The sequence below is a fragment of the Panthera uncia genome (genome assembly GCF_023721935.1).
Source record: "Panthera uncia isolate 11264 chromosome A1 unlocalized genomic scaffold, Puncia_PCG_1.0 HiC_scaffold_17, whole genome shotgun sequence".
NCBI lineage: Eukaryota > Metazoa > Chordata > Mammalia > Carnivora > Felidae > Panthera > Panthera uncia.
In genome coordinates, this window is record NW_026057577.1 from 13007980 (window position 1) to 13032874 (window position 24895).

At 36.7% G+C, this 24895-nt stretch overlaps 1 long non-coding RNA gene across 1 annotated transcript; it reads left to right on the forward strand.

The window, feature by feature from the left end:
- Positions 1–1585: 1585 nt before the first annotated feature.
- On the forward strand, positions 1586–20614 carry LOC125935418 (uncharacterized). The gene is made up of 3 exons (XR_007461657.1): positions 1586–1794; positions 2895–3067; positions 20473–20614. It is a non-coding gene; the product is annotated as an uncharacterized LOC125935418 (long non-coding RNA).
- Positions 20615–24895: the final 4281 nt, after the last annotated feature.

Below are 24895 nucleotides of genomic sequence, written 5' to 3' on the forward strand. Positions count from 1 at the left end.
AAAATGTTTCACACCACAAAAAATTACCGAGTACATGCATGGATTCTGTGCCAGACAATTAAAACAGGAGCTCATATAAGTATTGTGTGAACATCACTTTTCTTGTAGGAATATATTGTATATTATAAACCACACTATTTGAGAGGTACTAAAAGAAAAAAAGAGACTTAAAATGTTTCCAGGCTAAATGCTTTTTGTTTTTAATTGTAAAACATAGCAAAGTCTTGTGTTGATAAAGCACTCGCTTCTTTGCAAATACTTTCATTTTCTACCTACTCACTGGAAACATCCCTTTGGGAGATGCCTCAGTTTCAAAACTGGTAGCCACATTGTTGTGTAGACATTTTCTCTACAGCACCTTCCTACCACTCTCTTTTAATTCCTCCCCAAACTAAGGAGCCTCACAATTCAAAAGGTCTTAAACAAAGAAAGTTAAAGAAAGACAGTCCTTGAGGCTAAGTGTATCAACCTGCTTGCTTTTTTTAAACACAGAAATTAGTATGTTTTGAGACGTTGCAAAAATCAGCAACCAGCTTACTGTACGTTAAGTGGGTGTAAAATATTATATCTGTGTGAGTAGTTTTTAGCATTTCTTCAGCAAGCCTCTTACATATCCTTCACAAAAACTGAACATTCATAGAGAACGTGAGGTTTGACAGTGATCACCGGAACAGGTAGGAAAGAGATAAGCTAGCATCTAGGAATCACCTCCAACAAACTCTGCACAGGGCTAATGTACTCCAAAAGCATTGAGCCAGATGCCTCCACTGTACAAGAACTGTGATAGTCTGGAAGTGATTGCCCATTTAATCTGAGGCCATCCAAGTTACGGCACCATATAAGAACCATGATATTACATTTTCCATTTCTGTATTTTCTGCTAAGAGAAACCATCTTGCCTCCTTGGCTCAGCGAGGCACCCACAGTGCCTGGTTTACCTGACCCTATGTATGTGAACTGGGGTAAAATCAAAGACAAGGGAGCATGAAAAAGAGGATTTAAAAGGTGAGAAAGTGTTGATACATTAATTCAAGGAATAAAAATGTAGCTGGAAGCCTTGCCTAGCTGTCTCTAACTCTCAAGGAAAGTTAAAAGAGAGGGGAAAAAAAGATGGCTTTAACAGCTACACTTCAAAGAAGACACAGCTAGTTTTAGACCTTAAAGCCTTGGTGAACTTTTTTCATTCCTTTTGTTGTCTGTTGGTTACTAGACATTGACAAAGAAAACAAACGAAAAACTCAAAACCATGTCCATTCTTATTCAGTTACTATTTGAAAAGTAGATCGTAGATCATTTGATTTTAGACCCTGCGAAAGAGATAGCTATGACCAAAAAAAAAAAAAAAAAAAAAAGAGCAGGAGTTTTCTACAGAAGGAGCAATTCTTGTTCATGGTTTGTAAGTAGACAACAAGGAGAACTACGAAGTATACCAGGAAGCCACCCCTAAACCCCTAAGTTATTCTGGAGGGCTGTTTTCAGGACAACCCCTCTTTGTAAATCCAGACGTATCTCAATACAGCTTTAAAAGGGGGAGCAGTTGTGAGATCACAAGAAGAAAAGCGGGGGCGGGGAAGAACACCGGAAGTATCACAAGGAGCTGGAACCTGCCCACCATTCTCCTGGGAATAGACCACCTCTCCTAAGGGGCTGCCATCTAAGTGAAAACCAAACTCTATCAGAAACAGATTTTTAAGATTCTGATTACAAGACCTCCACCTGCCAACTGATGAATCCTACCCTCTGGGGAAGAGACTCTGCAATCTCTACCTTTTAAAGGACTCCCAAGTGATCTTGGTAACCAGCTGGTTTAGACCCTATTATTTTATATATACTTAATTCTTAACTGCTTAGATTCGTTTGAATTTATTGCAAGCACCTGAGAAGGATTGACTTGATTCACAGGATTTTTTTTTTTTTTTTAAGTATTTGGTAGAATTCAACAGTGAAGCCATCTGATCCCGGGTTTTTCTTTGATGGAAAGTTTTTGAATAGTGATTCAATCTCTATACCATACCAACTATGGATCTGTTCATGTATTCCCTTTCCTTATGATTTACTTTGGAAACATTGTGTACTTCTAGGAATTTATCCACTTGTTCTGGACTATCCAGTTAGCCTATAGTCTCTTAAAATCCTTCTCATTTTTGTGTTATCATTTGTAATGTTCCTTCATTTCTGATTTTAGTCTTCCCTTGCTCTCAGTTTGGCTAAGGGTTGATCAATTTTGTTTATCTTTTTTAAAAAAACTCAGTTTTATTGATTTTTTCCCATTGTTTTCCTATTTTCTATTTCATTTATTTTTGCTTTTACTTTTGTTATTTTCTTCCTTCCACTAAGTTTGGCCTTGGTTTGTTATTCTTTTTCCAGCTCATTCAAGTAAGTGTAAAGTTAGGTATTTTATTTGAAACCTTTCTTCTCCTTTAGTGTACTTGTTCATCCCTGTGAGTGTCCTTCTGTATACTGATTATGCTGCATCCTTTAAGTGATAGTATTTTTATTCATTTTCATTTGTCTTGAGGTATTCTGCAATTTCTATAAATTTTTTTCTTTTACCAAATAATTGCTCAAAAGTATGTTGTTTCATTTCCACATTTTTGTGAATCTTCAAGATTTCCTTCTGCTCTTGATTTGTTATTTTATCCCACTGTGGTCCAAAAAGATAGAAAATATAACTTTAACCTTAAATTCATTGAGATTTGTTCTGTGAAGTAACATGTGATTTTCCCCAGAGAAGGAATCAGGTACACTTGAGAAAAATGTATATTCTGCTGTTTCAGGTTGAAATGTTCTTTATATGCCTTTAGTTTCCTTTTTGTTATCTCACTCTATGGGGAGCCATGAGGGAAAGTTATGGCATCTTCCAGCCCAAGCTATTGTCTGTGTTCTCCCACAAGATGCTAGATTGCAGTGGACCCATCTGAGCTCCAAGACTTGCAGAACTGAGATAAATCCTCTGGGGAACCCCCTTGGAAAGTTGGGGAGCTAGACATGCAAAGCAACACTGTCCCTCCTCTGGGAGAAGCTAGGAGCTTCGAGGTCTCTTTCTGATCCTATGGCATTGACTCAGGTAAGGGAATGTTGAGAGAGTGTGCCATATCTCCTTACCAGCTTCAGTGAGTCTGGTTTTCTGTTTTTCCAGAGGGCAAGAGACTTTCATTTAGTTTCTGAATTTCTCAAAAGGATTTTATCTGTAAATTGTTGTTCAATTAGTGTGTTTGTGGGAGTAAGGATGGCCTGGGGCTTTCTACTTTGCCATTCTTGGGATGTCACTGAGTCTAATTAACTGTTATATATTTAAATGCAAACAACTGTGAGTTGAGATCTATGTTTATGAGACACAGTTCCTGAAGGCTTTCTGAGGGTTTTTATTTCCTTCTCAATAAGGAAGAGGTAGGTTCTGCACAACAAAGGAAACAACAAGCAAAACTAAGAGACAACCTACTGAATCAGAGAAAATATTTATAAATGATGTATCTTATAAAGGGTTAGTATCCAAAATATATAAAGAGCTTATAAAACTCGACACTCCAAAAACTAATAAGCCAATTAAAAATGGGAAGAAGACACAGATAGATATTTTTCCAAAGAAGACATCCAGATGGCCAAAAGATACATGAAAAGATGGTCAACATCACTAATCACCAGGGAAATACAAATCAAAACTACAATGAGATATCACCTCAAAACCTGTCAAAATGGCTAAAAATCCACAATACAAGAAACAACAGGTATTGCTGAGAATAAAGGAGAAATCTCTTGCACTACTGATGGGAATTTAAACTGGTACAGCCACTCTGGAAAAGAGTATGGATATTCCTCAAAAAGTTAAAAATAGAACTACCCCATGATCCAGAAATTACACTACTAGTTATTTACCCAAAGAATACAAAATTACTAATTCAAAGGGATACATACACCTAATGTTTACTGCAGCATAATCTACAATAGCCAAATTATGGAAACAGCTGAAGTGTCCATGAACTGATAAATGGATAAAGAAGATGTGATATATATACACAATGGAACATAACTCAGCCATAAAAATAATGAAATCTTGCCATTTGCAATGACATGGATGGAGCTAGAGAGTATTATGCTAAGTGAAATGAGTCAGTCAAAGAAAGACAAATATCATATTACTTCACTCCTATGGGGAACTGGAGAAACAAAACAAACAAGCAAAGGGGGAGAGAGAGAGAGAGAGAGAGAGAGAGAGAGAGAGAGAGAGAGGCAAACTAAGAAAGAGACTCTTAACTATAAAGAATAAAGTGAGGGTTACCAGATGGAGGTAAATGGGGAGATGGATTAAATAGGTGATACGGATTAGGTGCACTTGTGATATACACTGGGTGTTGTATATAAGTACTGAATCACTAAACTGTACATCTAAAACTATTAATACACTGTATTTTAACTGGAATTTAAATAAAAACTTAAATATGAGGTAAAAAGGAGCTAATTAAAGTGGAGGAAGAGATGAAAAAATGGATAAGAAAAGGAAGTATTTCCTATTGTGATACAGATTATAATTTTGCTTTAAAGGTAGTAAAAGGAGAACTGATACTGTAGGAAATCAAACGAGGATTAATAAAAGAAGGTATTAGTTGAAAAGGTAACAGAGTCGAGGACAAAAAATAGACATTTAATTAATAGAGAACTGTAGTTCCTGGAGAAAAGAAAATAACAAGTAGAGTAGACATCAACAATAAAGGAAACAAAAAATAAGAGAACTCAAACTATGGAATGTCTTAAAATCAAAAGGGTCCACTTAATACCACAATTAACAGAAAGGAACCCCATATCTAGACATTGCATGATTAATATATTTTTTAGTGTGTCCTTGAGTGGGGGAGGGGCAGAAGGAAGGGAGAGAGAGAATCCTAAGCAGGATCCATGCCCAACAGGGAGCCTGATGGAGGCTCCATCTCACAACCATGAGATCATGACCTGAGCCAAAATCAAGAGTTGGACACTAAAGTTATTCCAAGAATCTACAGGAAGAAAATGTTACCTACAAAGAAGGGTTCCATACCAGGAAACACTGGGGATATTTTATAGACCTCTGAAAGCAGAAGCAAATTCCCCAAATGTTTTACACAAGCATGTCTCATCTAAGAACACAAATGTATGATTCTGGAATGTCTCAGAAAATACACCACTGTGCATATGAATGCCTCAAGTTATAATCCAGGAAAGCAACAAATGAATAATAATATTCTCAAAAATTGAGAAGTTATGGAATAAAGATTTAATTATAAGCAGTGTAAGAAGTTAAAATATTAAGCCTAGGTATTGAAAGAGCGTTAAAAATCAAAGGCAACTATTCAATAATAACAAACTGTATCTAAAATCCTAGATTATGTCAACTTTGAAGGTTAAAATAAAGCTTCCTGATTAAATCTTGAATTAGAGATGGTCAAGAAAATTATTTTATTGTTTCATACAGTTTTATTTAGATAAAACTGAAATGTAATAAACTGCACATATTTAAAAGGATAGAAATTAATAAGTTTGGACCTTTGACTATGACTTTGAAACTATCACTACAATCAAGATAATGAGCCATCATCTCTGAGAGACTCATTTTATACACTTGTAAATATAACCTGAGCCCCTCCTATCCCCTCCTTACTCTAACTATAGATTTACACTTTTAACATTTCATATCAATACAGTCATACTGTATTTATTATTTTTGAGATTCATTCATGTTGTAGTGTGCATTAGTAGTTTATTTCTTTTGCTTATTGTATGCATATATCACAATTTATGTGTCCATTTACCTGTTGATAAATTTTAAAAAGTTGATGAAAGACATGAACAGACATTTCTCCAAAGATGACCTACCTATGGTGAACAGATACATGAAAATATACTAGACATCACTAATCATCAGGGAAATGTACATCAAAACCACAATGAGTTATCACTTCACACTGGTCAGAATAGCTAAAATCAAAAGCTCAAGAAACAACTATTGGTGAAGATATGGAGAAAAAGGAACCTTCACAAACTGATGAAAATGCAAACTGGTGTGGCCACTCTGGAATACAGTATAGAGGTTCCTCAAAAAATTAAAAATATAACTACACTGTGTCCAGTAATCCCACCACTGTGTATGTATCCACACTAATTCAAAGAGGTAGATGCATCCCTGTGCTAACTGAAGCATCATTTACAATAGACAAAGTATGGAAGCAGCCTAAGGGTCCACCAACCGACGAATGCATGAAGAAGATGTGATATATATATATATAACGGAACGTTATTCAGCCATAAACAAAGAATGAGATCTTGCCATTTGCAACAAGGTGGATGCATCTAGAAAGTATAACGCCAACTGAAATAAGTCTGTCAGAGAAAGACAAATACAAATGATTTCATTCATATGGTAATTTAAGAAGCAAAACAAATGAGCAAAGGGAAGAGACAGAGAGAGACAAATCAAGAAACAGACTCTTAACCATAGAGAACAAACCGATGGCCACCAGAGGGGAGGTGGGTGGAGGAATTGGTGAAATAGGTGAAGGGGATTAAAAGTACGCTTACCTTGATGAGCCCAGAATAATATATGCAATTGTTGAATTGCTATGTTGTACATCCAAAACTAATATAAAACTATATAGTAACTACATCTGAATTGAAATTACTTTACAAAATGAAGGAAGATGTAACATTTGATTTATGTGTGACACACTGTGTTCCAGGTTTCAAATATTCATGATTCAATCTTACCCTATTTAATTTTGGTAAAATGTGTATTTTAGAATAGATTTTACACATATATAAAATTTTATTTAGTCATTTTCCTATTTAGCATATTTATTACTGTATAAAGGCACTATACGATCAATGAAGAAAATGTGGAACAAAACTATAGCTGTGAATTCTGATACTAATTTTATGATAGTGCTTACTCTGGAAAATTTCCTTTCAATTGGGTTCATAGGTACGTTAGTTTTTTCTAGAATTTTTCCACTCTGAACTGAAAACAATTTTTCATGTAAACCCATACCAACACCCTCGAGGAGAATAAAAATACTCCTGGAATGTAGAGTAAAATTTAATGCTACCCAAGAACATTTTGAAATAATGGTAAGATCATTACAAATGCACAGACTCTATGACTCCCTTTTTAAAAGATTATATAATGCTGGGACAAATAACCATCCTGATAGGGTACAAGAAAATATATGTATCTGTGAGGATAATCATCCTTGCCTCAAGGAAGTACAGATGTTAATCACATGTAAACACAATAAATAAGTAATTACAAATTGTGTTAATTGCTATGAGGCTAACTCACAGACAACGGAGAACAGCCAGGAATTTCAACTTCCACTAGTGTTATACATAAACTGGGAGTTGCACGTCAGCAAAACAAGTCCTTGTTGCTCATGGCTCTCAAAACATATACAAAGTCTACGTGATTTGACAAAATATGTTAAGAATGCCACACACGAAGGAGACTCGGGAAAGATAGGAGAGTAGGAGGTTTTGAGCTCACCTCCTTCCACAGATATACCAGGGCTACAACTATATATACTGCAACTTTTTGAAAACAACCTAAAGACTAGCAGAATCGTGTTCCCACAGGCAACGATATACAGAGACTCACATCAAGAGGTGTAGGAGGGGAACCAAACTCCTGCAGGGAAACCCACAAGTGGGAGAGATATCAGAGGTGAAGAGGTCCTACCAGAGGAGCAAGGGGATCAAGCCTCAGAATGGACAACCCTCAACCCCACAGTCCTGGGGATCTGAACCAGAAATGTGAGCACCCTTAATGTCTGGCTTTCAAAATCGGTGAGGCTTAACTCTGGGAGCCTTCAAAACCAGCTGAGCTTAACTTCAGAAGACCCAGTTGGCTACAGGAAACCAAGATTCCACTCTTCAAGGGCCAATACACTACACTCACTAGGTCCAAGACTCAACACAGGGACAGCAGTTTGAAAGCACTACTAGTACACGAAAAGATTTACTAATTAATTTTAGAGTGAGCACCAGATGGGTAGGGATGGTAGAAACTTTTACCAGGGTGGGTCCCATTTTTCATGCCTTCCTTCAGCCTAGTTGGTCAGATGCTGGAAGAAACCAGTTCTAACATTCCCCAATCTACCTGACAGCACTGTTCACTCACCCTGGTGTTCTCCTGTGGCGCTACCCCAACAGGGTGCCTTTCCAAATTGACTCCCACCCTACCTAACCCAGGAGACAACCTTGGCTGAGACCAGCATCCCTCCAAAACAACTCCTGTCCCAGGGAGGGTAGGCGGCCCCAGCCACTGGCAAACCTACAACAGTTACTGCCAGGCCCCTCAGCCAGCTATGCTAAAGGCTGACATCACCCACCAGAGGACAGCAACTGCTATAGCCAGGCTTTTCAGCCAGCTGCCTTAGGGCCAGGCCTGCTAGCTAGTGCATCCTTAGCATAACAGGAGGACACATGCACCCCACACAGGGGACATCCCTGGAGCACCAGTTTCTGGAGACCAGGGGGGATTGTGCTACTGGGCGCCACAGGATGCCTTCCAACAAACCCACTACTTTCACCACCACGAGACGTAGCTGACCTATCTAATATCTAACAATCACAGAAAGTCAAACAAAATGAGGAGAAAAAGGAATATGCTCAAAATACACACACACACACACACACACACACACACACACACACAACTTTAAAAAATTAACTAAAAAAAAACAAGGATAAGCAATCTACCTGGTAAAGAGATCAAAGTAATGGTCCTAAAAATGCTCACATCATTTGGGAGTGAATTAACTCAATGAAAACTTTAACATAGAGATAGAAAAAAATACATAAAAAAGAATGAAAGTTTAAGAATACAATAATTGAAATTTAAAAAAAATACACTACAAGGGGGTATTGAGTTTTAAATGCCCCCTCTCCAGAAAAAGAGTTTTCATACTATTCTTCCTTTCTGGTCTTATATTCTAATAAACTTCTGCCTGCTCACCGCCCCCGCCCCCCCAACACCACACACACACACACACACACACACACACACTGCAAAGAAAAAACACTAGACTAAAGAAGGCAGAAGAATGAGTCAGCAATCTGAAAATAGGGTAATGGAAAGCAGCCAAGGTGAACAGCCAAACAAAGAATTTAAAAAATGAGGATAGGCTGAAACATCCAAGGAAAATCAAGCATACTAACATTTGCATTATAGGAGTCCAACAGGAGAACAGAACAAAAAAGGGACAGAAAACTTCTATGAAGAAATGATAGCTGAAAACTTCCCTCATCAGGTGAAAGAAGCAGATATCCAGTTCCAAGAAGCACCGAGAACCTGTAAAGATGAATCCAAGAAGGTCCATATTAAGACACATAATAATTAAAATGGCAAAAGGGAGAGAGGGAGAGGGAGAGGGAGAGGGAGAGGGAGAGGGAGAGGGAGAGGGAGAGCGAGAGGGAGAGGGAGAGGGAGAGCGAGAGGGAGAGGGAGAGGGAGAGCGAGAGCGAGAGCGAGAGCGAGAGGGAGAGGGAGAGGGAGAGGGAGAGGGAGAGCGAGAGGGAGAGGGGGAGAGGGGGAGAGGGGGAGAGGGAGGGAGAGAGAGAGAGAGAGAGAATATTAAAAACAGCAGGGGAAAAGCAAATAGTTACCAACAAGGGAAACCACATAAAACTATCAACAAATTTTCAGCGGAAACTTTGCAGGCCTGAAAGAAGTAGTAGGGTATGTTCAAAGTGCTAAAAATAACCTGCAACCAAAAGTCCTCTACCCATGAGGCTATCATTCGGAATTGAAGAAGAGAGAGAAAGAATTTTCAAGACAAACAAAAGTTAAAGGAGTTCATTACCAGTAAACCAGCCTTACGAGAAACATAAAAGGGACTTTTATAGCAGAAAAGGCCATAGCTAGAATTAAGAAAATTATAAAAGAAAAAATTTCACTGGTAAAAGCAAACATACACTAAATGTACTAGATCAATTAGTTATAAATAAGCTATGAAGATTAAAAGACACAAATAGTAATATCAATTATGTCTGTAAAAATTAGTTAAGGCAGACACAAAAAGACATGAAGTATGACATCATATAAATAAAATGTAGAGTGGAAAGTAAAAATGTAGTACTTTTAGAATGTGTTCAAACTTAAGCAACCATAAACTTAATACAGACTGCTTAATGCATACATAGGATGCTACATATGAACCTCACAGGAACCACAAACCATAAAACTATAGAAAAACTACACAAAAAACAGAAAGGAACTCAGGCTTAACTCAAAAGAAAGTCAATAAATCTCAACGAAAGCGAGTATGAGAAAAAGAAAGGATCGGAGAACTACAAAAACAACCAGAAAACAAACAAAATGATAATATATACATACCTATAAATAATTACTTTAAATATAAATGGAATAAATGCTTCAATCTAAAGACACAGTGTGACCGAATGAATCAAAAAACAAGATCCATCTGTATGCTGTCAATAAGAGATTCACTTCAGACTAAAGACACATAGGCTAAAAGTGAAGAAATGGAAAACGATATTCCATGCAAATAGAATGTAATAAAAGCTGGGAAAGCCATACTATTATCAGACAAAATAGACATTAAAATAAATACTGTAACAAGAGACAAAGAAGGCCATTACATAATGATAAAGGAATCATTCCAACAAGAGGATACAACAGTTGTAAATATTTATGTACCCAGCATAGAGGTACCAAAATACTGAAATGGAGAAATTGACAGTATTACAGTAACAGTAGGGGAATTTAACACCCCCACTTACATCAACCGATGGATCATCCAGACCAACAAGGAAACAGTGACTTTTTATTTTTTAATATATGAAATTTACTGTCAAATTGGTTTCCATACAACACCCAGTGCTCTTCCCAAAAGGTGCCCTCCTCAATACCCATCACCCACCCTACCCTCCCTCCCACCCCCCATCAACCCTCAGTTTATTCTCAGTTTTTAAGAGTCTCTTATGCTTTGGCTCTCTCCCACTCTAACTTCTTTTTTTTTTTTTTCCTTCCCCTCCCCCATGGGTTTCTGTTACGTTTCTCAGGATCCACATAAGAGTGAAACCATATGGTATCTGTCTTTCTCTGTATGGCTTATTTCACTTAGCATCACACTCTCCAGTTCCATCCACGTTGCTACAAAAGGCCATATTTCATTTTTTCTCATTGAAACAGTGACTTTGAATGACACATGATGTGGCTTTGAAAGACTCAAATGTTCAACATATACATAAAAAGATATTCATTTTCACTCATCAGGGAAAATGCGAATCAAAACCACAACGAGATGTTACCTTATACCAGTTCTCACGGCAAGTAACAAAAAGAAAAGGAATAACAAGTGTTGCTGATGATGTGGAGAAAAGGGACCCCTTGTGCACTGTTGGTGGAATGTACATTGGTGCAACCACACTGACAAGTAGTATGGTGGCGCCTCAAATATTAAAAAGAGGGGGTGCCTGCGTGGCTCAGTCAGTTAAGCATCTGGCTTCAGCTCAGGTCAGGATCTCACGGTTTGTGGGTTTGAGCCCACATCAGGCTCTGTGCTGACAGCTCAGAGCCCGGAGCCTGCTTCAGATTCTGTCTCCCTCTGTGCCCCTCCCCAGCTCATACTCTGTCTCTGTCTCTCTCTCTCTCTCTAAAAAATAAACATTAAATTTTTGTTTAAATTACAAATAGAAATACCATATGCTCCAGTAATTCCACTACTGGTATTTACCCAAAGGAGGAAAAAAAAACCTCACTGATTCAAAAAAAAAACAAAAAACAAAAAAAACAAAACAACAATACATGCACCCTGTTTATTGCAACATTATTTACAATAGCCAAGATATGGAAGCATCCATTTATAGATGAATGCATAAAGAAGATGTTGGAGGTATTTATTTATTTATTTATTTATTTATTTATTTATTCAGATAAAATGGAACATTAGTTAGCCAATGAAATCTTGCCATTTGCAACAATATAGATGGACCTGGAGCTTATTATCCTAAGTAAAAAGAGACCAAGACAAACACCATATTGTTTCACTTATAGGTGGAATCTAAGAAACAAACCAAATAAAAACAGTCCTCTAAATTCAGTGAGCTGATGCTTACCATTGGGGAGGTGGTTGTGGGGATGGGAAATTAGATTAATGGGATGAAGACTTCCAGTCACAAAACAAGTAAGTTGGAGAGATGCAAACTGCAGCGTAGGAAATACAGTTAATAATATTGTAATAACACTGTATGATGACAAATGACTTACCGTGGTGAGCACTAAGTAATATATAGAATTTTCAGATCAGTACATCCGAAACTAATATAACACTGTTGATCAATTATTCTTTATAATGAATTTAAAATGAATTAATTAATACAATTGTTAAATGCGCCACATGATACTTGAAAAACCAGAATGAGTATAATTCTGCTAAAAATCTCTGATTATAATTGTCCAGATATAGTTGCAGAACATACGTACTTCAGTTGCAAAGGGCCATATAGCTCTTATAATGGCATTTTTCAGGCATGTTACTATGACAACGTATCTGGATGGCTTGCTTTTTTTTATCCTGTAGGGTAAAACTTATCTCAATCAGTCAATGGCATTTATTTACTCATTCGATATGTATCAATGTTCTACTTATGCCAGCCATTGGGAAAATTCTACAGAACAAAAGGGAAGTAGTCTCTGCTTTGGCAGGAATACTGACTGCTTACAAAGACAGCTATTAAACTAATATAGAAAATTGTGCTATACAGTTACAAATGATAGTAGGAAAATAACAGGGTACTGCGAGAGGAAATGATTTGGAAAAACTCATTAAATTGAGGTGCAAGTCATTTTAGCATAGGTAATATGGAAATCTTACTGATGCTCAACATATGTGAAATTTTACCCAGAGTTATCTCAGGTCAAACACTAGATTAGCCATTATGCTGTGATCAGAATGCTTTTGTGTGTTTCCAATATTTCAGGATTTCTACCAAGATCCTTGGTTGCACAATATCATCTATATCAGCAATTTTCGACTTGCCCTCTATCCTAGCACTCATGATGGATGATGGTGATTACTAATATATTTGGATTTATTTCTACCAACTTTTGTGTGCTTCCTTCTTACTCTGCTTGTTCTTTGATTCTCTTTTCTAATTTCCTGTACTCTCTTGTATTGATCGAACTTTCTTTATTAGCTTTTTCCCCTCTACTGGTTTAGAAGTTATGTTTTATATCATTTTTGGGGCTAACTTTAAATTGTGAACATGTATTTGTGACTTAACCAACCTGAAGTCAGTATCTGTAATGCCAAAGAGTACAAGCATTTTAGCTACCTGTAACTTTCATCACCACTGCCAAACACCCACATGTACATATACATACAACCACACACAATATGTATATTCACAGTAGGTATATTTTTTGCATTGCACTTATACCTTCTCTGTCATTCAAGGCAGTTTATCAAATGAAAGTTAGAATATATCAGAGCATCCTAGATTCTACTGCCATTTGTAAAATTAAAAAAAAAAAAAAACTTAGTAAACCATTCCAAGTATGTATTCCTTAACTTTATAACTGGTGACACCTCAAATAATTAGTCATAATTCACCACAAGTGTTTAATTTCTATTGGGTTAGGTTAATTGTATTAAAAACACAACCCATCTCGATGATACAGACTGCATGAGTTTAGATTCTCTCCCAAAAGTTTTGTGACCAAAGATCTTCTTTCACTCATAGATTCAGGCCAGAACAACCTAGTTCTGCAACAACCATACCATATGGCCAATGCCAAAAAGATGGTTGCTCTGCTGCATTCTGGAAATTTAGTCTTTATCACTGGGAGAGAATGAAGCAGGGCTGTAAACTGGAGGGTATTTCAGCGACATTGATCAAAGTTAACATGTATAACTCCCATTGCATTCAAGATGTCTATGTTTTATTAGATATATTAGAAAATGAAAAATAAATAAATAAACAAATAAAGTCCTATTAGATACAGTAGGCAAAAATACATGTAGAAAACTAGGTCAAATAGGTAAAAATACATGTGGAAATGCCTCCTGGCTTCATGTAATTTTAACCCAATTCCTTAGAAGGTGATTTAGTGACACATATGTACTAATCAAACTATTCAGGGAGTCTATTTACAGGGATTTTATTTACATATTCGATTAAGCATAAGAAAAGATTCAAATATGTGTATGTTCTAATGCGGGCTCTACCACTTATGACCTGTATGACCTTCAAGTAGTGATAACATTTCAAGTTTTAGTTTTTATATCTCTAATCACATCTATGTTTCACATGATCATGTCTATGAAAAATGAAGTAGAGAAAAGTGATGTAAAGTGTGTGTGTGTGTGTGTTGAAAAATCTGGTGTGATACCTAGCAAAGGTCAGACAAACAATAAATGAAACATTTTTGCATAAAAGACATTGCACAGGGGATGCCTGGGTGGCTCAGTGGGTTAAGTGTTCCACTCTCAATTTTGGCTCAGGTCATGATCTCAGGGTTCAGGAGACTGAGCTCCCATCAGGCTCTGTGATGACTGTGTACAGCCTACTTGGGATTCTCTCTCCCTCTCTCTGCCCCACCCTCACTTGCAATGTCTCTCTCGCGCGCGCTCTCTCTCTCTCTCTCTCAAAATAAATAAATAAACGTTTAAAAAATGAAAATAAAACCAAAATCCATTACATAGGATCATAATCTATCCTGACTGAGCTATAACATTTAAACACTGTCACTGAGACATACTCTTGGAGCAATTACAGTACCCGTACAATTCAGAACAACTTTCTGATAGACACTAATCAAATACGTAAATCCTATTACATAACTTTGGAAGACATTTTAAAAACTGAATTATTTAGACAATAGCTAAAGCACGGTATCTGAAAAAAAAAAAAAAACCTTCCATAAAATCCACCAATTGAAATTTTCAGAAATACTACCTTTATCAACATATTTGCCATATGAAACTTTCATGTGCATCCTCACATACCCTTAGATGTTACCCATAGTATAAATGTTGACTTAGCTCATCTAAGTCATCACGGAAGCATGGAAAAGCTCCAACTAATTAAAGGATATATGAGGTAAATAAAAGACATAGATCCTATATTACCATTTTATTTCAAAATTACTTATAAGTATCACCAGCTATAGAAGTTTGAAACAGAATAAACATGTCAAACATTAGATATAAGTTGATGCTATTATGTAAGAAAGCAGAATATATCTGGAAACTATATAATGGTGGGGATATAGGAGAGAAAAAAATGGATTTTCTTACTAAATTGAAGATGGAGATGATAGAGAAATAAATTCATCTAGGAGGCTCAGTGAAATTTTGTGAAATACACTTTGCCCATACACCATAGCATGTTTACAAACCACCGAGGAAAAAACATCATCTTCTGACTGCTCCTTTACTCTTTTCCTGAGAATGAACGTGGAGACTAAGTGTCTTGTCCAGACTCACTTCAGGGAAATATTTTATATCCACTTTTACAGATATAATTAAAAAGATGTAGAAATGGGACACCTGGGTGGCTCAGTCAGTTGAGTGTCTGACTCTTAATTTCAGTTCAGGTCATGATCCCAGGGTCATGGGATCTAGCTCCATTTGGGCTCTATGCTGAGCGTGGTGCCTGCTTAAGATTCTCTCTCGCCCCCACTCCCTCTCGAATTAAGAAGAAAAAAAAAATAAAGGGTAGAAGCATACAAGATTAACTTTTTACTTTGAAATGGTGTGTACGTTTCCCCTAAATGGAAATACCTGAAGAGTTTAGTGAGACTTGGTTCTGAGTACTGCTTTAAAATCTGTCATTATCCTAAGAGAAGCTAAGAAGACATTCATTTTCTTTTTTTTTTTTAATTTTTTTTTTTCCCAACGTTTTTTATTTATTTTTGGGACAGAGAGAGACAGAGCATGAACGGGGGAGGGGCAGAGAGAGAGGGAGACACAGAATCGGAAACAGGCTCCAGGCTCCGAGCCATCAGCCCAGAGCCTGATGCGGGGCTCGAACTCACGGACCGCGAGATCGTGACCTGGCTGAAGTCGGACGCTTAACCGACTGCGCCACCCAGGCGCCCCAAGACATTCATTTTCAAACAGAGACTCTACTTAGTTACTTAAAACCTAAGAAGACAACGAAAAAGATGAAAATTTAAAGAACCTCGTGGGGCTGGCAAACTTAACCACTAGTTCAGCCATATTGTATGGACTGAGAAGAAAGAAAACCTGTCAGTTGACAGGAAACAGGATCTTCCTTTGCCCTCCCAGAGTATCTACACGCAGAATTGGTAAGCACTGACCAAGAAGCTCAGCACTGCCTGGGTGTTCCTCCAGTTCTTTCAAATCACTAATGTCAGTCCCCCCAAATCATCTAGTTCCTGGATGAAAGCTAACAGTGAAGACATCAACAGTAGAACCTATTTTCTCCTTACTGATATGTTTATATTTCCTTTTCATTCCTGAAAACTAATTGCATACTGTAACATTTAATCACAAATTACATGAAGATAAAGTAAAACAAAAATACGTTCTCTTTTATTGTAATATGTGTGTTTCATTTTATTCAAATCCAACAGGACTTGTTTTTGTTTTGTGGTCAGCGAAGCAGACCAAAACATTTCCAAGGAAATATAACAAGGGATTATTTGTCATCTCATGTAATAAAATGATTTCCAAACCACAATAAGGAAAACAATATGATTTAGAAATAAATATCATGTGACAAAAAATGTTAAGTAATGTTTCAAAATAGACTTGGGTATATGTACATATACATGCATACTCAGGTACATGTACTCAGTATACTTCAGTGAGTACTACAAATCAGTGGAAACTTTATCGATTATGGAAGGAAAAGTAAGGGACATTCTCATTTCACATAACACATTATTTCCAAATCAACAGGAAGTATAAATGAACAAAAGAGGCAAATAAACAAACAAAAACACAAAAGACAGGGATAATATATAAATAATAACCCTATGAACTTAAGGTTTTGATGAGTTGAATAGTACAATCATTGAACTTCACAAAATAAAATTTATTGATAAACCTGAGAAAAGGAATTTGTATAATATGGGACTATCTGCTACACTTTTGTCTACCTGGCTAACAGTTTTAATATGTAAAGAGTTTATAAAAATTAATAAGAAAAAAAATGATTTGACAACATCAGAAATCATCTCAGCTATGTATTTCATTTCTATAAAATAGGGGATTATAGGAGTATCCTATTGTTTATAGGGGTCTTATGAGGATCAAGCAAATCAATAAAAGTAAAACCCTCAGAATGGTGCTTGGTGTTCACTAAATGTTAGGGAAAAAATACCTTGTCAATAGATTCACAGAGAAAACCCACAAAAGTACAAGAGACGGTAAGTGAGAACTGTTTAGCCATACTACTAAAAAATACAGAAATAAAATAAAAAGAAATTTAAATTCCAATAATAGAAGATGACTTTACCATAAAAGTTATGTTTTGAAATAAAGATGTGTAGTGTAACCAAGGCACTTCGCAACAGATACTCCCAGCCAGTTTTACCGAACACATGAATTAAACACCATTTTTCTGAAAAGCAGTTTGGTAGTATTTATCAAGCATATTTTAAAAAAATATGTATTACCCTAAGGAAACGGTCATTTTAAAAAAACGCAGGCAAGATATATACCCAAGGTCTATCATATTTGCATTTATTTACAATAAGAAATTATGTGGATGCTTAACAAGAGGGAAATTGTTGCATCCAAGGAGATGATGATTTATAGAATAGTATGCTTTTGTTAATATCATATTTACTTCAAGACATGTGGAAGTATAATTACTTGCATTTATATACATTTCTCCATTCATTCAACTATTTATTATGCTAACGGAGTATATATTATGTAGCAAAAAAATATGTATCATACTACATACATAAATACTAAAACAGTAAATATTAAAGGAAGGCACTATAGAAAGTTAACAGACCTTATTCTTAATATATAAGGAATATGTAAAATTTTAATTTTCTCCTTTTTTAAATTTTCTACTTTCAATAGTAAGAAGGCATAACTTCTAAAACTCTTTCTTTTTAACCTTTCCAACTAGCAACATATTAATATATGTAGCTATTAAAAGCCAAAGTTAAAGCCTAGAGATATCTGAGTCAGACTATGCTCTGTGCATTGTTTATAAGATCAGCTCCTCAATTTGTAAATCAATAAGTGTAAGCTGAGTTGTTTTGAGCTTTTCCTTGGGCTTTGCTATTGCACTGGAGTATAACTAGGATTGTTTAAAAACATTGATTTAAGACCCTGAGTTTTAAGAGTAAACAAAAAATCAGTCTTACAGATTTATTTTAGCTTGCCACCTCACATTCCGAACTGGAACTATACCAATCTGAGAAAAAATAAACATACAGATTTGTCTTTTAAAGATCAGATGTCACCCCCCCCCAAAATAGTTAGTATTTGGTAATTTTTACTGCAAATAAGAATCCTCCCATTCCTACCTCATGTTAATGAAGACAAAAAGAATGGATTCAGATCATCATAGAGGCCCAGTATGTCCTAGTATGTCAACAGACAGGCTAACTCCAGGAACAGACTGGGTTTAGTTCAGAAAGAGACACAAGGCAAATGCGACACATGCCACTATTATTCAGCAAAAAAATAGTCAGGAGCTGTCTCATAGAGAATAACAGAAGGTTGTAGTTTCAAAAGAGGTATTTAGTCAAAATAAATGGCACCGTAAAGTTACCAAGCAGCACTCTTAAGAGATGTTTTGTCCAAGTTCAAATAATTTTGAGCTCATTTTAAATGTGGGACAGGTTGAGGTTGGCCCAGTATGTTACAGAAAAGGAGTGGGTGAAGAAAGGTGATTAAGCCCTCTGCCATTTATCATAGGAACTTTAAGAGTGAGCAGGTGCTTCCCATGATAGTTTAGAAAAGAAATCTGAATGGCTCCTATAGGAAGTTCATAGCCACTGAAAGGTGGGCAGGGGGAGAAGAGCTCAGAGAAGCAGAAAATGTAAATGAAAGACCTGATGTCTAAGGGGCAGAGGTGTCATTGAAGACTTTTTTATAAAAGGGAATGGCATGTTCCGGTTTGCATTTTATAAAGATTATCTCAACTGGTACGTTGAAAATGGATTGGTCAATATGGGAGGCAGAGGGGACAGGGGAAGAGTGGTCAGGGGATGATTGCCTACCCTAAGGTTGGAGAAGAGCAATCAGAAAGAAGTGGACAGATGGGGGTGAGTTTCATGAAGTCACAAAAGCCACCTCTGGTGGCTGATTGAAATTGGAAGACATGACAGAGAGAAGAACCAAGCTGGAATGTTGGTTTTTCTTGGATATTTGGGGATGTGGTCACTCACTGAGAATGAAACATCAAGTGTGAGACAGGCTGGTCACATGTGGACAAGAGGAAAATGACAGTTTCAATACGGGAAAGGTGGAGATAGCCAATAGATGGTTAGATATAAACGTATGGACCTCAACAGAGAGGTCTGGCCCAAGAGCAAGTTCTGCGATGGATATGAAGGGGATCATCTAAGAAGAGAAAAAACTCTGATGTAAAGAAAGAGGGGCTTAAGAAGGAAAAGTCACAGAGAGCGGAGATAGACAAGAAAATGGCAGTGCCATTGAGGTTAAAGAAATATTTTAAGTATTAATGAAAAAGAGTATCGAAGAAATACAAACATCTTTAATCCACCATCACCTATATATTATTGTAACAATAAGGGAGAAGGAAGTTTCCATTACATTCCATCACTAACTTTTGGAAGCTTTCATTTTGTCTGAGCAATATGTTTAGTGATAATATATTAATTTAAGACAATCATACGTTTGTTTGCTTTTCAAATGGGTGGAGGTTGAGGTCGGGGGGGATGGATTGTTTTAAACTAGATATACCAAAGGATCACTTAGGAGGTGATTTCTGAAGAACTCTACCAGATGCACAGTCTAATGAATATTTCCCCCAGGAAACCCTGATGGGTCTACAGCCCCTCTGTGTGTACATCTGGCTTCATTTGCAGCCTCTTGGTCCCAACTCCAGCGTAACTGTTAACTTTAGCAATGCTGCCCATAGAGCTGATGCCTATTAAGGCCAGCCAATTACATTACTCGATTAATTGTATGAGAATATTTAACCAAGAAGAGCCTATTTATAGATTGTACTTCCTAAATAAAAGTGTCTGTCCAAAATGGGAAATTTGTTTCCAGATAATCCTTAGAGATGGCGGTTAGCATATGACCCCCTGCTATTATTTTTTTTAGGATTCACATCCTGCGTTTTCTAAATCCTTTCGAAGTCTCAAAGCAGGAAACAATAAATTCTTTGCCAAGTATTTCTTTAGCAGAATCAGCAAATCCACCTCCTCCAAATGGCAGAAGGATGCAGATCCCGGTCATGTTTTTATTATCCTGCTCTAATGAACCAAGTCCAAATTTCTAAAATGTGTGTTCTCTGTTTTAGGCTGGAGTCCCTGAGATTTGTAATCCTAAACTGGAGCCAGAGACTGTTTTCCTATCAGCAAAACAGAGGAAACCATATTTGCAAATTCTTCAAGATCTCCCAAGCCAATCTGTTACAAAAATGAAAACTATTATTATGACAAGACTTAGCCCATAATTTATTTGTTGTGCCACAGTAATCTCCTTATTTATTCTGATTGAAGGCAATCACAAGTCTGTTCAACACTCAGAGTAAGTGGAAGTAAGCCAAATCCAGTCTAAACACTGAGAGCAGAAAACACTCGCACCAGGATTATTTCAGGGTAAATGCCCGAGTGTGCAAGGTGGCCCGGAAGTAGACCTTGAGAGTGAAGACAAATTTGATTCTTATATTAGAGTCCAGAAATTGAGATTTCATCGTACCCCAAAGAAAGGTGTTTAGCTTCATCCAATGTAATGAGCAGAATCCAGCTATCACTGTCAAAGAATGGCCTGGATCATAAAAATGCCTAAGAGACAGGAAAGTTTTTCATATTTTGCATACCTCTCTCCCATTTACTCCCACTCCTTCCCTCAAACAAGAGACCCCGCTCAGCTATGGATGAAGCTCTTCAATGGCTGTAAAGCTGGTAGTTTTTCTAATGGCAGTCTACCTAAATCAGTCTAAAATTCATATTAATGTATTTTTGTGGACTTTTTCCTCGTTCAATTCAAAGTTTATTGAATTCAACTGCTCAAACATTGTGATCTCTTTAAGGTTATTTTAGGATAACCTCTTGCGGACCTATGTACACATCCGGAGACCAAAATAACTTTAATGGATGAAGGCTATTGAAAAACTGACCTGTTAAACCATTTCAGCTAATTATGTCTTGGTGTGAGACAACTGTTATTATTAGTTGGGTTTGGGGCAACGAAGGAACGAACACACCCCTTTTCTTTTTTTTTTTTTTCTTTTTTTATTTATTTTTTATTTATTTTTTTTTTTTTTATTTTTTTTTTTTATTTTTTTTTACACACCCCTTTTCTAACCACATCCTCACCAATGGCAATTTCTCTTTTTAGAATTCCTAAAGATATTTGATCTTTCTTTAAAAATATTGTTCTTTAATATGAAAAGTTCTCCCTGTGCAAGAAAGATAACTCTCAGAAATTAGTCCTGGGTTACTGCAATTACTTACTAAAGCAATGAAGAGACATAGCCAGGGAAAGTCCCTTGAATGTGTAGTGTGTCAGATAATGAAGCCATCTTGGTGGGGAGAACGTTTTAAAGAGTATCTTTGCACTGCTTTACCTTTTTATGAGCCTGTTTGGGAGTCACACATGGACCTCCCCATAAATGCTAAAAAGGCATTTCTCTACATAAAATTATGATTGATTCTACCCTTCACAGTCAGGAGCCAAGAGAGAAGAGCAATGGATTTCAATAGCTAGAAAGTCCCTACCACAAAGACCTATATAATAAGTTTTATGTAAAGATATAAAGGATATATCTCGAGAAGATCACAATTCTTCTCTGAAACCTAAATTTCTCTTCCTTACAGATTAAACGGTTTCATTAAAATCGCTCTGTACATAATGCTTGCACTTAACTCTCTCAATTTCCAACTGCAGTGTACGTTTTCCAACTAAGGTCATTCTTGTTTATCAACCAGCACAGCTATGTTAATGATTACACCATTTAACCTAAGACCATTCTTTGTCTAGTACCAATGCTTGGAAGAACCTTATGACATCTCTGCATTTCAGATCAAGCTTACTCCTGAGGCTCTGACAGCTAGAGTTTGACTCTGTAAATTCTTCATCTGAACACAGATAACAGAGGCTCCAGGCATTTTTCTCTGGCATTCTTTGTATCCTACGGGTCACCATTACTTGAATCTGCCTTCACTTTTGACTTCCTAAGGTGGTTGCCCTGAGCACAATCCTTGACCCCTGTCTTCCTTAATCCAAGTGACTGAACTTCTGCAGGACTCTTCCCATTGCCACTGTACTCATTGGGGAAAGATCTGTCAATTCACTCCTAATGTCACTCGTTATCTGGGGGGCACAAACATCATAAAGAATACGATTCTCGTGAGTTTACAATGTTCATGGCTGGTTAAGAGCAGCACTAATTAAAGAAATCTAAAGCTGGGTTCAATGGAACCAGATCTAAAATGAAAAAATAAATAAATAAATAAATAAATAAATAAATAAATAAATAAAACAGATTCCCTAGAGATCTAGAGAATGAAGAAAGGTTTCTCAAGGTCAAGATAAAAGAAACATCAAGAAATGTGATAGGATAGTAGAAATAAAAACTACATCAAGACAGTTAAACCTGCACCAAGATTCTCAGTTGTCTGAACTCATGATTTTATAGCTCTGTTAGGGATAAAGAGAAAAAAATAATGATCGATGTATTTATTTTCGGTCTTTCCTCTCTCAATCACATTCTTTGCTTATAGAGCCAAGTGTATTCATGAAATTCCACCGTTGAATGAAAATCGATAGCTGTTTTAAGTTTTTCAAAAATCGGTCCTTACTCTGCTATATGAAGCCCTTTTCCTACAAGGTAGTGACCTTGTTAAGTAAATTTTGGGCTTTCCATGCCCAAAATGGTCTCATTTTGTGACCATTCATAATTTCAGTCTATTATTACTAAGACTCAGTTCTGTGCATCTTAATGTTATAATCTTGCTTTTAAGTAAACAATTTTTTTTTTTTTTGAAAAGAAAACTTTCCCATACCTCTTTCTTTCTCCACCAACCTTCCTCCATCCCATCCACTCCCAAGTAAAGACTGAATGGGCAGGTCCTCAAGGGCCTAAAAAAGAGAGAGAGAAAGGAAAGGTTTTCTTCCACCTGGTATTGAGGTTGGGAGCAATAGGGGAGGCAGAGCTTCCCTGTGTGACATACCAGGACTGTTTTGAACACCCTCTCTGCTCTTCGCTGTTTTTTTAGGAGGGATTATCTTTCTGTGACAGATATATAGATGACATCTCACATCATGCTGACATAGGCTGTGTTTGTGGGTTCTTAAAAGAGCACCCCACCCCCGCCCGTACACACCACACATGTGAAATATGGCTTGGGTTTGACCTTCTTCCACATCCATACTTAACCTCTGCCACTGGTAGGACAGCCTTCTGGGATCCCACAGCAGCATTAGGATCCTGGGGTACATGGATAATAAATAGAATAGGGTGAGGACCCTTTAGATGGTTCATGTGAACCAATTTAAAAACCATCTATTTTCTCTGTAAATGGGTAGAGGTAATGACACATCAAAATTAGATGTTTAGAAGCTCGAAGAGACATGTGTTCATTAGTCTATTTTTGGGTGTCTACTGATTGCTGTTTTAATGCTGCCAATTGTTTCTTCTTACTGAAGATAGAGAATTAAATTCCCATTTGTTGGGCCTCTATATCTTGTTCATGGAATAAGAAAAGCAAACAAAACCATTCTATGGACCCTGTGCTTGTGTGTAGAAAAACACCGAGCCCATTTTAGAACACAGAGGCAGAGAAGATGAGCAGCTGAAGTGCTTTACCCAAAAAGCCTCAGGAAAGTGGAAATTTGGCAAAGTGGAAATTTCTGGTAGGAGGTAGGAAAATGATGAGAATCCAGAAACCTGAGGTTTGGCACTCTCACTAGATGCCAAGAATACTGTAGGAGAAGGACAAAGATACCGTGTATGCTTTCTCTGGAGAGGCTGAAAAATCCTGCAGGAGGGAACAAGATAGCGCCCCCAAAACTTCCACAGCCATGTTTGTCTGATAAATGACTTATGCTGGTTGTTTATTAAGGGGGGAAAAATTGGCACGAGGCTAGCGGATTGGAAACAAATATCAACAACAAAAGTTCAAGATAATCACTTTCCCTTGATCAGCATCTACATTGCAGTGCAAACCACCAAAACACACACACGCGTGCGCGCACACACACACACACACACACACAACACAGAAAATTTTGCAATGGTCATTTCATTGATGTAGAAGCAGAGCCACGGTTATTTTCATTTTATAATCACACAGAGTTGCTAATAAAACCAAGCATGGTTGAACTATCACGTGGTACCCTTAGATTAAGTTATCTCTAAAACAATACTGATAATTACACTGTATGTAGTGAGCCCTTGTGATCCAAAAAGATTCCAAAATCCATTATGAAAAAGTCTACAAGTATATTTTTCATTACCTGATCAGCTATGGTTTCAAAATAGTATTTTACTATATACCTTTACAATCAAATAATAAACTGACAAAGGCAGTATTGCATTGGAAGATAGTACGAAATATAATCTTAATTGTTTTGAATACATCTCTAGTTTGTATATTCGGATAAGAAAGCATCATAAAAATTTTTGTGCAAGGCTTTTTAAACATAAGGTCTTAGTGCCTGTATATTCCTATTTTGCCTTTTTTTTTTTTTTTTTTTTTTTTTTTTTTTTTTTTTTT